At 40.9% G+C, this 14,254-nt stretch overlaps 1 protein-coding gene across 6 annotated transcripts in view; it reads left to right on the forward strand.

Moving 5' to 3' along the window:
* The window catches only part of GRIA1 (glutamate ionotropic receptor AMPA type subunit 1), a 327,090-nt gene that overhangs the window by 175,626 nt on the left and 137,210 nt on the right, over positions 1-14,254 (forward strand). The gene's annotated exons all lie outside the window — the stretch shown is intronic.

Consider the following 14,254-nt stretch of genomic DNA (forward strand, 5'->3'; position numbering starts at 1 on the left):
TGTGGGAACTGAGGCTGAGACATTACATGACTGAGCTGCAGAGGAGAAAGACAGGAACCTAATTAATGGAGTTTGGCTGTCAGGAATATGACAAAAACCAAGAGATGTGGGCATAAGAATAAGATGATCAGGCTAACCTGATGCTGAGACACTTGAGTCACTGAATTAGAATTCCTTAAACCCCTAATAAATTACAACAATAATAACAATGGCAATAACTTCCACAATTGACTGATTGCTACATTCTAGACACTATGATAAACACTTAAATGCATGTCAATTAAACCTTCCCAATAGCCCTTGAGGTTGATATTATCCTCAGATGAAGAAACAGAGCTTCAGAAAGGTTGACTTTTCCACAGTCACAAAACATATAAAGTGATGGAGCTGCACTTCTCCTCAAGGGCCATGGAATCCCAAAATTTGTGTTCTTACTACCGTGCCATGTGAGTGCTGGGCAGGGAGAGTTGGGGAAAGAGTCAGGAAAGAGAGGGGGTTGTCCTGGACAAGACAGCTTGAGTTTAAATCTTGTCTACAGTAGCAGCAATAGATCTGACATTCCAACCCAGGCTCTCAAATTCCCATTGGACATCTGTCTCACCATTTACTCCATGGTTTAGGTACTCATATTGGCAATCGCAGTGGCACTGAAGCATTCACTTGTTAGTGCCGCATTTTCCAAACTGGCTCTACAGACACACCACAGAGGTCCACAGGTCCTCTGTTTTGAGAAACACTCATTTGGTCTAAGATTTGCTTCTGGTGAGTCACAAAGGTAAGAACTACAACTACATTGATGGAATTTTATTAAAATTATTATTTCTAGTGTGACAGAAGCTGAGGAAGAGATGACAGAGTTAGCCCATTCCAGGTCTTATCGGGGTACTTGGGAACCAGGACAGTTGGCCATTTCTGCCATGTGCTTGCAGATTAACTCCTGTAGAATGTTAGATTGGAAGTTTTAGTCCATTTGGCAGCTATTCCAAGCCCCCAGCCCCATGCTGCTGCTCCTCTGCGGGATCAGCCCTGAGCAGAAACTGTTCTTTAGTCTCCTTGCTCCCCTGTGGTGATAAATCTGTCGGCTCCTTCTGCAAAGCTGAGCTCATCCACTTTCTTCAGTGCCTCTCTTCCTGTTGGCTCTGTACCTCACAGTTATGTTTAGTTTCTGCAGCTTCTGGTTAGGCAGGTGGTATAGTAGTTGGGAAGCGTGGCTTTGGAGCCAGTTCTGGGTTTGAATTCTGACTTTTATACTTATTAGCTATGTAACATTAGTCAATTTATCTACCTTTTCTGAGTTTTTGTTGCCTTATCTTTAAAAAAGAGAATGATATTATGTACATTCTCATAGGGTTTTATGAGAACTAAGTGAGATCCCTCAACGCTCTCGGAAATGAAATCACATCTACCTGTTTTATGCTGCCATAGCCCCAGATATTTTTTCACTTACTATACTTGAGATTAGGTAACTGATTCTCTATTATTTAATGTCTTCTTCCCTGTTTATCTACAAGCTCCTAGAGGAAGGATTGTGTGTGACTTATTCTCTGTTGAATTCCCAGGGCCTGGCAAAGTGAGTTGCACATAACAGGTGTGCTTTAAAAAGTCAATGAATGAATGAATGAATGAATAAAATGAATTCCTAGAAAATAATGTCTGCACCTACATATCAAATGTACTTAAAGGCAAAATCTTTTAGCACCTATGCTAGAAGAAGTAGAGGTAGTAGGAATATGAATTTAGTTATGAATATGCAAATAAGTAGTTAAAGACAGGCCTAAGAGGCCTTCTAACCCACTTCATGTAGAGAGCCAGAATCTCCTCTACAACGTCCCCAACAGAAACTCAGCCATCAGGCTCATGCTTGAATAATACCCAGTGATGGAAAAGTCCTACCTCTGAGACAGCCCCTTTTCTTCTCAAAGGGCTCAGACAGTTTCTGCACTCTTCCTGGAACAGGGCACGGCCTGTGTGCTGCTCACCCTGTGTCACCCTCTCATCACTTCTGACTCTAATGCCCTCTGGCTCTTGCAAAACTTACCTGTGCCTTCCCACAAAGCAGCCTTTGAGTATTTGAAAATGGCTACCTTGCTTACTCTTTGGTGTTTGCAACTTCAGTCTGGACACACCCCTGTTCCCCCAGTGCCTTCTCTCAGGATGTGGTTCTTACAGCTGTCCAGACAACCAACAAACATGGACCAGGCCTGTCCGTATGCCTGATACTGCACTGGGCTCATGCAAGAAGGACTAAGAAGCATGAGGCTGAACTTTGTCCCAGAAGCAACCTGACCTTTTCTTCCAGCTAGATTAGAACATGTAAAATAACATTCTCAGAAGAATGCCAGAGAAAAATCACAGCCTGTGAAAGTATCTAAGCCTCATAGATGGCCACCTACCCTGTCACAGTGTGGTGATCAGAGGCCAGGGAGGCCGCCTCAGCTGTGGGGTGTCTGGGAAGGCTCGTGAGGCTGCATCTACAAGGCCAGCAGTCATGTAGAGTGTGCCCTCCCCCTTGTTTGAAGAATCCAGCAGAGTGACAGCTGAAGGGTACCTATGAAACTCATCTCACCCGGCCCCTCATTTTATAAAATAGACACTCAAGAATGAGAGAAAGGAGGTGATCTGTCTGAATTCACCCAGAAGTTAAACAGCAAAGCTGGGCTAGGATTTGGAGTATTCACTTGCTCCTTCTTTGTGGCTTCTTTTCCCCAAACTGCCTTTTCACAATGTGCCCATATGCCTCTGTGTTGGGGGTGGGGCAGGAGCAGAGACAGAGAGGGAGCTCAGAAGTCCTTCCTACTCCCCACTGTGCCCCTCTCAAGGACTCTCTTTGCTGATGAAGCTTATTCCAGTTTCCTCTTCTTCCTCCCACACAGCCTTCCCTCTCCCGCTCTGCTCTCACCTCACTGTTCGGTAACAGACACTGTGTGATCTCCAGAGCTGACACTGCCCAGAGCCTTTGGAAGGAAAAGGAGAGTGGGTGGATAGAAAGACAAACCCCAGATGCCAAAGGATGCTGTCTTCCAAGGTGATCCAAGCATCCCAGTCTAGGTTACTCTTTGTACTCACCCCCATCCTCTGAGAGAATTCACCCCAGAGACCTCTGAGATTTTCTGCCTCCCTCCAAGAAAAGTAAGATTCTGGTCCCATTTTATAAGGAGAAAAATGAAGTTCAAGTTGTTGAAAAACCTTTTGTAAAGTCATTTGACTAAAACTGGAATTCAGACTTAAAACCTTTCCCATTCTAAGGATTAAGCTTGTTCTCCATTGGGCCACACTGCCCAAACTGGGGAAACCTTTGCAATTCTTAGGACTGGTATTATAACTGAGCAAAGCCAAGAAATAAACTCCTTTCTTCCTTAAACTGCCTGGGTTTGAAATCTGGCTCAGCTACTTACTAGCTGTTTGTCCATTGCAAGTCACTTCTCCTCTTTGTACCTCAGCTGTCTCACCTATGAGTGGGAATATTAATGTGGATCTCATAAGATAAAGATAAAATGAGTTAATGTATGTAAAGTTTTAGAACACAGAGTGCAACAGAAGCCCAGGGTCTCATCCTAACTCTGTCACTTACTCATGACCATTTATGCAAATCATATTTTTCTGGAAGATCTCAATTTGTTCTAGAATTGGCATAATGTTTTCAAAAGGAAAAAATTCAGCAAAACAATCTTCCTGCCTGTGTGATTTAGGGTTCTAGTTTTCCTGATTGTCTTCAGTTCAGAGGTATCAAAAAATATCTCTCATAGCCACACTGGCTCCCTTAAGCTTAAGGAAGAGGCTGTTCTATTAATCTCAAGCACTTGGTGTTTGTATCTTTCGATCTTGCAAACCATGCACACCTAGGCTGATTTGGAATGGCCTTTTTCATGCTGGGTCAGCATCCTTTGGACCATTTCAGATATGTAAGACAGTGACTATGATTGCTCTGACAGAGCATGGAAACTCACTGTCACCAGCAGCCTTCAAGCAAGAGGGGCCCCTTAGCACTAATTTTGGCAGATGGTTGGTGAGCTATGTAACTAGAAGAGTCTGGTCCTTGTTTCCTTACCTATCCCTCTTTTTAAGACAGAAAAATAGAGAATACAATGGGAGGGAAGTGGAGCTCCAGGAGACACAGGATTTTAGGTAAATACTTACTATGTGCCAAGCACTGTTCTCTAAGAATCTGACAGGTAACATAGTTAATCCTCACAACAGCTATGAGAAATACCATAATAATCCTTATGTTGCAGCAAAGGATACTGAGGCACTAAAAGGTTGAGTAGCCCTCCTGAGGTTGCACAGCTAGGAGGTGGTGGAGCTAAGATTTGAATCTAGGCTGACATGCACAGGCAGTTTCTGTGACAGAGGGCAGTAACCCTCTGTGGCTCTGACTCTGAACCTCAATACTTGCATATTTTCTGCTTGGTGTTCCCAGCCCTCTTCACCCAACCAAAGGCACTTTTTTTTTCAGGCTTCATGCTTTTGCTGCAAGACCTTCCCTGAGCTCCAAGATCAAGTTTGGGTCCACTCATTTTGCTCTATAATTACTTGTGTAATATTGGCCTTTCTCACTAGACCTTAGGTAACTTGAAAGCAAGGACCACACCTGTCTTCTTCTCTGCTACATTTCTATGTATAGCATGGGCCTGACAGTGTTAAGCACTCATGAGTGAATGGGTAAATGGACAAATAAATGATTTACTACAATATTTCTTACCTGGTTCCCAGTAGCTTTCATATTTATCATGTTTGGACTTTCATTCTTCTTTTTATCAAACATTCAATGGGCACCTACTATATGGGAGGCCTGTGAAGGTGTAAACCGGCTTTTCATCAAAAGATGGGCATGCTATGAGTATTTGCTTGGCCTTTTCTAGATAGGAAGGTTTTGATCATGTAAAGGGTAGATGCAATTGGTTTTAAGTCCACTGGGAACTGTAGCCATAAGGGCCCACCTCATACCAGGAAATTTGCTCTTGCTCTGAAATGGCCTTGGCCAGGTGTCATTCCTGACCACAACAGTTGGGGCAGAGTAAAGATGAAGGGACTCTCTGGAAGACCAACTATTCCCAGGCCAGGTAGTACACCCATGCAGCCTTGCACTCAATAGCCCAACCTGGAGTCCCTGACCTTCTGCCAGAAAGTGCCAGCATTTTATCCTAAATCCCAGGGCTGAGAGAAATTAGTTTGTGAGACCCTGGCTGACATTTACAATGCTTTGTCAATACTGGATACTTGTATGAGGTATGTCTGTTGGTGTGTTTGCAGATATCCAAGTGTGCCTCCCTGGTTCCAAATGTAACTGGATAAGTCAACACGAATGCTTTTTTCTTCTCAATATTTATGGTGTTTTCACTGATTTAAGCACAGCTACAATACCTTGTTTAATTAGAGGAAACCAGACTACCCTCTGTGTTACCAGAGATTATATAGGGAGAGGACACCTTAAAGGTTTGGTTGGTTAAAGTGGCTAAAATAGGAAAATGTGAAGACTTTTATGCAGAGACATGGGTATTTGAGGACACAATTAAGTCTTCAGCCCAGGAGTATTCCACAAATTCACACATATCCATATTCATGCGCACATACCTGTGTGATCATAGAATTGTAGATCAAAGCTGGAAGAGCCCTTAAGAGAGAAATCAAGTGGCTCAGAAGTTTCCAAACTTTTTAGTTTGAGGCTCTATTTTCAAATGGAATCTTGGGGGAGAACTCTCATATATAAAACAGATAAAAAGCAGAGCTACTATGGTGGAAAAGAGAGGGTGGGATTTAGGACCACATCTTTCTGCCCTTTCCCTAACCTAATATGGTAACTTCTAAAATGCCTGCAACCAGGAACATAGCTTATAAGATCATTGATGTAGCCAAAGTTCTTATTTTGCAGATCAATCAACTAATGGCTATACAGGTTGAGATAATTGCCCAAGGACAAACAACTCATGGGATTCAAAGACAGGATTTATGTGGTTCTCCCTAAAACTCTTTTCCTGACACTTCTTATTTATGACCTGGTTCACAATAGACTACACAAAAAAGTCAATAAGAAGACCTCTTTGATCCACAAGACAAAAGCTGAGGCTGAGTGGTGACAGGATTGAAGCTTATAAAAAAATCATGAGAGGGTGAGAAGAAACTTTCTGTTCCTTCATTCCTCCACATGTATTGAGCATGCACCCTGATCCAGGTACTGCTTGTGGACGCTGTGGGGGCCAACGTCCCTGCCCTCCAGGAGCTCACAGTCTCACAGGGAAGATGAGAAGGGCCCCTGCACGTTCAAAGAGAAAGCTAGGAGAGGCCTAGAGAGATAGGAATAAAGTGCTGTGTGGTTCACATTTCAAGTACCAGCACACATTAAAGGAGCTAAGGGAAATGCCCTGATCTCATGGAAGCCTGATACTTCCTTCTTGGTATAAAAATGTGTGCTGCTCTGAGTGCTTCATTGCAGGACAGGACATAAATGAATAGATTGGCCTCACTAGTGGTTGGGAGGCTTGATGTACAGTGGTTAGAAAACAAGTCCTAGAGTCTTTTTACTTGTTGGTCTCTGTCCCTCACTAGCTATACTGTACTGAGCAGGAGCTACTCCATTAACTTAAGCCTCAATTTTTTAAATTTCTAATTTGCTAATGGGAATGATAATAGTACCCACTTTACAGGATTGCTATGAGGATTAAATGAGATAACACAAATAAAGTACTTAGCACAGTTTCTACTACACAGTACAGGTTTGATACGTGTTAGGTACTTGTAATTATTGTTTTAGCCAAAGTCTGCCTTCTATGACATTTGCCCTTTCATTGGCTCTGGCCTGCGTTCCAGAGCCTCAGAGAACAAATCATCCATCTCTTCCCCATGACAACCCTTCTGGGACTCAAATACATCCTTCACTTACTTTCTTGGTCTTCTATACTTTTTTAGGCTGATAATTCCCACTTTTAAAAAAATACTTCTAATATAAGACTTTTCAAACCACAGTTTCCTATAACTACTCTCTCAATGGAGCTGTCATCTAAGATTTTATCTGACAATTTGGGGAAACTTGGCATGTTCAACCTGTGCCATTCAGAGTATATAGTACAAGTTCTTTGATTTTTCTCTCAACTTACCTCCTGTGGATCTCAAGGGGATGGGATGGAGGAAGTGCTCTTTCCAGTGTCCCAGGATTTGTTTAATAAACCTTACTTGCCCGTTTCCTTGAACAATGTTAGATGCTCCTTCTTCCTTCTGACTGGTGTGGTGTCAGCACAGGCAGGATGATGAGGGCTGAACAGCTCGTATGTGACCCCTTGAAAGAATCCCAGAGCAAAGGAAATCCAGCTTTGAAGATAAAGCCTTTCATCCTTCGATAGCTATGTTCCTATACAATTGCTTCATGTTCTCTCAGGCTTCTTGCCTGACCCAGTCCCTGTATTTGAAGCAGTTCTAACACCTAACCTCTTTTGACCCAATGATAATGATAATGGTGAATGTGATGATCATAATAATAGCTAACATTCATTAAGCACTTACTATGTGCCAGACATGGTTCTAAGTGCTTAGTTTTATTAATTCTTTTAAACCGTTCACCAATCCTGTGATGTAGGTGCTATATCTGCATTTTGAAGACCAGAGAACTGAGCCTCAGAGAGGTTAAGTAACCAGTAGACACACATAATCAGTTCTTTTGTTTCCAATTGCACGTGATAATTAATAGTCATAATGATGGCCCAGAGCCTCTTCAAGATTCTTAAAGCATCCTCCAAATCTTCACAGCAAGATGAAAGCATGTCCAATGTAGTTGTACTGTTAAACACCTCTTTAGGATATCATAATTACTTGAAATGCCTTTTCATTCTAATCCTTTGAAAATTATAATTGGCATATGATAGATGGAGTGACTATATTAACTAGTTTACTTAATTGAGAGCATTCACTCCCCATCATTGTACTCAAATGCCTTTTCAACATTGTGTTACCTCCTACAGTGGATATAGAGAGGAGACAGATTCTGTTCTCAACTAATCCTCTCACCAGCCATATAACCTTAAGCCACTATTCCCCTCTTTGGGCCTCAGTTTCCCTATCTGAACAATATGAGGGGTTTGTTTTACCTCCTATAGTGGATATAAAGAGGAGACAGATTCTATTCTCAACCAATCCTCTAACTGGCCATATAACCTTAAGCCACTATTCCCGTCTCTGGGCCTCAGTTTCCCTATCTGTACAATATGAAGGGTTTGGTCTTCTCTCCAAAATCTTTGCTCCTGTATAGGTCAAAAGTCAGCAAACTATGGTCCCTGTGTCAAATCCAGCCATCACCTGATTTTATATGGCTCATGAGCTAAGAATGATTTTTTACAATTTTTAATTGTTGGGAAAAAAATCAAAAGAATGATATTTTATAATATGTGGAACTATATGACATTAAATTACCATGACCAAAAATATTGGGACAGCCATGCTGTTCCAATTACTATATGCTAAATAGTAATAGTAAATTACTATTTTCTATATATGGCTGCTTTCATGCTGCAATGGCAGAGCTGACTAGTTGTGACAAGAACCATATGGTTTGCAAAGCCTAAAATATTTATAATCTGGCCCTTTACATAAAAAGTTTGCTGACCCCTTGCATAGATGTGGAATAGGGGGACACTAATAGGCTTCAGATAAACTAGACACTTTGGAAGCATCTAAAGACCCTTAGGAGGTTAGTGTCAAGGAGAGGAACCTAGCGCAGTCCCACAAATATTCCTTCAAGAAAGACAGCTACATTTGAAGGCCCCTGCTCTGGCAGGGTGACATATTCTGGCTATTAACTGTGCCAGCCACAGTCTGAGGTTCATTGTCCCTCTTTGTCTGGAGCAATCTTGACACACCATCCTAAAGCTAAAGTCATATGTTTCTCCACTGGTGGAGCAGTAGAACACATTTGTGAAGAAGACAGATTTTATAGTTGGACCACAGTTTGAATTCTTGCTTGCTGTGTGATCTCAGGGAAATTTCCAAAGGTCTCTTAACCATAGCTCCTTAACAGAAAATTAGGATGGATACTCACTCACTCATTTATGCAAATAAGTATTGGGTGTCTACTGTGCACATTTACCTCTTGGAATTGTTTAAGTAATTAAAGGATTATGTATATAAAGCATTTAACAGAATGCCTGACTCAGGAATAGAGCTTGGAAAATGTTTAAAATACATCTCAAACAATTATTATTCTTTTGTTTTTAAATTACAGTAACCTCAAAACTCTTAAAAAGCTGTTTGAATAAAGTTATATAATGCATACAAAGGGGCATTTTTAGCCATTATTGTCATTTTTGTTCTTATAAGCAATGCTTCTGAAGCCGTTTTCAGTGGAGCACTTAACAGCACCAGTGTGCTTTAATTTCAGGCCAGGAGATAAAAAATTAAGCAGGGCTCTCTTAAAAGACCATAACAAAGCTTCAACAAATGCAACAACTTCTCTCCCCTGTCCTGCCACTGCTACTCCGTCCCCCACTTTCCAGTGATTAATGGATGATATCTAAGATACATTAGAGCTATCTGAGGATCGATTTTTATTTTTTAATAGTATTAAAAATACAATATATTCACATGATAAAACAGATATTACAGAAGGGTATAAAGTAAAAGATAAATGCCCATTCTTTCCAATTCTATACTTCATAGAAGTAACTATTTTAAACCCTTTTCCTGCATTTGGTTATTTAATGGTTTCCTTTACACTTCTACATCATATATTTATGTTTCTTTTTCTTGCTTTATCAACTTTAACTCCATATCTGACTTCCCATTAGAAAGATGACAAATCAGCTCATATTACACCCCCAACATCCCCTTCTCAATGTTTGTTAGCCTATATGCTATTATTTGGAATTCTTCTGATGATTACCTTGTATTTTTTACATAGTGAACCTTGATTTTTGATTCACCAGCATTAGAGCTTTGTCAAAATACAGATATCCAGTTTCCTCTTTAGGGCTACTGAATGATAATCCTTGGGGATGGTTATTTTGCAAAAGTGCCTCAAGGTATTCTGATACGTCCCTCAGAACCACTTTCTGAGAGCTTACAGTTTATTGGTCAATTTATTTGCATTTAATAATGACAGTAGACACAGCATTCTTTCTCACCGATTTATTAGTCACACATGGGGCAATGTGAAATGCTACATAGGTGCAGAAGAAGCAGACAAGAACACAGTGACCTAATAGCCCTAGGAACTCACTCATCACCAAGCTTCACTTTAGGTGAGAAACAGTCACTCAAAGAGAAGCATCTGGTACCAGTGCTGGGAGGTCAGTGGAAGGAGAGTGGGTTTAGACCTGCATTCTTGTGCTGAATAGCTGGAAAAACACTTGACTAACCTGAAAAACAAGTACTCTGTAGATTAATTTCATTTTTTTTTTGTCAGTAGTAACAGTATATAGAGCAATGGTCCCAACATTTGGGAACATGTTGTAAATAGGCAAAGTGGCTCAAAGAGAGTAGTAATCAAACTTCGTAGTTAAAATTTTTAATAGAATATAATTAGCAATGTAGTATTTTTATATAATACTATATAATTAATAGCACAAATAAAGCAGATAAAGAAAAATGTTCTAATTACCAAATATTACCTTCTAAGGCTTTTTTTAATAAAATGGCAAAGAAAATTAGAAAATTATTTAATTAAACCTTATTTAATGAGAGTTCCCAGGGGAACAGAATGAGTGAATTGAATTTTCCCATAAACCAGTGGGCAAAGAGTTAACACCTTTATTTCCCCCTTCTTAGTCAAGAACACAGTTGTGCAGGTTCATTTTCTTGAATTATGGAGAAATTTAGTCTAGTAACTATAATAGAGTCATTTCTTAGTGATTAAAAGCATTGTAGAGATGCAAGATTATTATTCCCAGCATGAAATCTGAAATAGGAGGGAAGATGTCAGCTATTAGATGAGAATATAGTTCATGACCACAAGTTATTTCCTAATTTTGTTTCTTTTACTTAACATCATAGCTATGAGCTTGTTTTATCATTCTCTGTCCATTTTTTCTTAGGAGGGGATGGGGGTTCAGTTGGGGAGTCTTATTAGTTTGATCATAAATAATTAAGGTTTGGCTGCACTAACCTTGTTGTCAGACATTCTGGTGACAAGATTGAGTGGCATTTATGTTGAGCAGTTGAGGAAACTCGGCCATTTCCTTTGGCCTCCATTATGTCTGAGATGGAAGCAGTCAGTATGAAATGCCCAGGACCTTGTTACAGATTTTCAAGAGACAGAATTTGACTGCAGGAGATACTTTCCATTTCAATCTCCCAGTAGTTACTTTATGAACATGTTCTTTTTAAAATCTCTAAGAACTATAAGAAATCTCTCAACTGTGCTCTAGCTTTTAACCAGTGCTGGGGTAAGCGCTCTCTTAGATGGTATAACGTCTTGGAATGCATATTGGGTACAGGAACCTAGTTCTGATTTCACCTTTACTAACGGCTTGCTAGAACCATTGTGCAAATCAGCTACATCTGTGAAACTGTAAACTGTGGCTGTGGAACACGTTAAACTCAAAAGGTATTTTCAACCTGAATTTCTCTTTTCAACCAATTACAATCACCCACTGGTATTTGCTGCCTGCTGGTCATATTTCTCCTGGATAATTGGCTTTCTTTCTTGAGGAAAGTCTCTGGCTTTTATTTGTTCACTCAACAAATATATACTGTGCACCTACTCTGTGCCAAGCATTGCTCTAGGAGCAGGTTCTAGGACACATCAGTGACCAAGACAAAAAAAGTTCCTGCTCTTAGGAAACTGACATTTCAATAGGAGGAAAGAGGCTTTGGGAACACATGAGTAAACAAGATAATCTCAAATGGTGATAAAAACTCTGGAGAAGCTCTAACAGGGCACTGAGATAGAGCAGACTGGATAGGGTGCTGGGGGTAACTCTACTATGTTCTTCCAGAAGCAGTTCCCTGAAACAAGGATTCAAGTACAAGGGGCTTCTTGGGTGCCAATCCTAAAAAACCAGGGAAGGGAGGTAGAGAAGGGAAGTCTGCCTACAAAGTTTCATAAACAAGATGCCTACACTGCAGGCTACTGAAGGAGAACAGTCCCTGAGGGGATCCCAACATGTCAGTGTAGAACTCACCTCAGGGTCATGCCATGCAGGGGAGAGGATTCTGGGGCACTTATCTACTGACTCTTCATCTGTCATTGGTTGAAAGCTGCTTCTGGGCATATTAACTCCTTAACATGTCTAACTTAGCCTGCAGGTAGGCGGAGTAGCCAGGTGTTTGCAGTTGGTATGTAAAGTAGAATACCCATGTAGAAAGGGGAGTGGAAGCGAACAGGATGCTGACATTGTCTACAACAGGGCAAGAACTAGTTCTTTAGATAAGAAGTCAGGAAACACCTCTCTGAGAGATGGCAGTCTAGCTGAGGTCCAAAAAATGGAAAGGAGCCAGACAGGGAAATCACATTTCCAGGCAGAGAGAATATCAAGGACAAAGGCTCTGAGTGTGACTAAGCTTGCTTTGTTTATAAAAATAGAAACAATAAAAAATCGCAGAACTTTAGAGGCATAGGGGTGGGGGAGGGTTGTTTTTGAATCATAAAGTCTATTCTTTTAGATAGAAAAATCAGAGAAAGCCAATGAGAAATTCAGAAACATAGACGGTATCCTAGGATCCCAAGAGGGAGCTGGGACCGCTGCTCTAATTCCTTGGCTCCCAGTTCAGAACTTCTCCATCGACCATGGATCCCCTGCTCATTTTCCCATTTCATTCATTGGAATTTGGTGGTTTCCCCCAAGCCATGGAGCTGAAAGGGAATTGCCTGTATGATCCCACTCAAATTCCTTGGGCAGTTTTCCAAGATACGATCAATGGCATATGAGTGGAAGATCTGCATGTGACTTCTGAAAAAAGTTCTTCATGAAGAAGTTGTGCATTCCATTTTTTTTCTTCCTGCTGGGCAGGCCCCCAATTATACCTAAAAGAAACCCAAGTTAACACAAGGCTCTATGTGACCAGCTTTGGGCTGCCAATTTGACCTCCTTTCCCACCCTTTCTCTTCAAACTCACTGTGCCACAATCACACCAGCCTCCTTACTGTTTCTTGAATATGCCAATCATCCTCTCACCTCTGGGCCTTTGCTCAGAATGCTCTTCTCCAAATATCCCCATAGCTCAGACACAGGCATCACTTCACTCAGGTCCCTAAGCCAAGACCACCTCCTTGCGGAGGCTCATCCTCATCATTCCTTCCAAAGCATGACACTGCCCCTCCCCATCCTCTTACCTCACTTTATCCTTCATGGGGCTCATTGCTACCACAGAGTATACTATCCCAGATTATACTATACTATGCTGCATATTTACTTGTTCATTTATTGCCTATCTTCCCCACTAGAATATAAGCTCCATAAGGGAAGAAACTTGCTTTATTCACTATTAGAATAGTGCACTATGACTTTTCAAAAATGTTTGTTGAAATGATTAATCAGTGAATAAGTGAGTGAGTGAGTGAGTGAACCAATGCCTAACAGAGGCCCTTAGTTCTGGTGCTCTCTCTCTTACTAACTCCCTAAATGACGCCTCTGCAAGTTGATTCTTCTACTCTGCCTCAGTTTCTTTATCTGGCAAATAGACATATAATATTTACCTTAAAAAAGGATAAACTGAAATGAGGCCATAGATATGAAAGTACTGCACATTATTGAATATATTATACAAATGTAAGATTTCCTTTTACAGTCGAAGCCTTCTTGAGTTTGAGTAAACTTCAAATGGGGTGGAAAGTGTCATTATAATAAACAATCCTTCATGGTTGCTGGAATTGATCAGGCCTCATGGAGTGGTGAAATTTTACCCTGTTGTATGGAAAAGAGCACAGGGTGAGGATGGAGACTGGGATCAGAACTCGGCCTCTTCCACAGACTTGCTGGTGTCCTTGGGTAACTCATAGGAGCTTGCCCAGTGAAATTCAGATTCCTCTTCTCTCAAAATGGTTGGGTATTGGGATGGTAGACGAGATTATTCCCTCCTTAGAGGTTTCTACCTTGTACTATATATCTGCATCATCATAATAATCACAGTCACTATTTATTGATCACTTGGTCTGGCCCATGCACTTGACATGTGTCATTGCATTGTATGTTTACCCCAACAACCAGACCTCCATTATTCAGACAAGAAAACTGTCAAGTAACTTAGTTAATAGTGGTATAACTACTGGCTTATGCATAGCAGCGCCAGCACTCCAAACTAGGCATACTGGCTCCTGAGCTGTGCTAATTTTGTG

The sequence above is a fragment of the Pan paniscus genome, chromosome 4, assembly GCF_029289425.2.
Source record: "Pan paniscus chromosome 4, NHGRI_mPanPan1-v2.0_pri, whole genome shotgun sequence".
NCBI classification, from domain to species: Eukaryota; Metazoa; Chordata; class Mammalia; order Primates; family Hominidae; genus Pan; species Pan paniscus.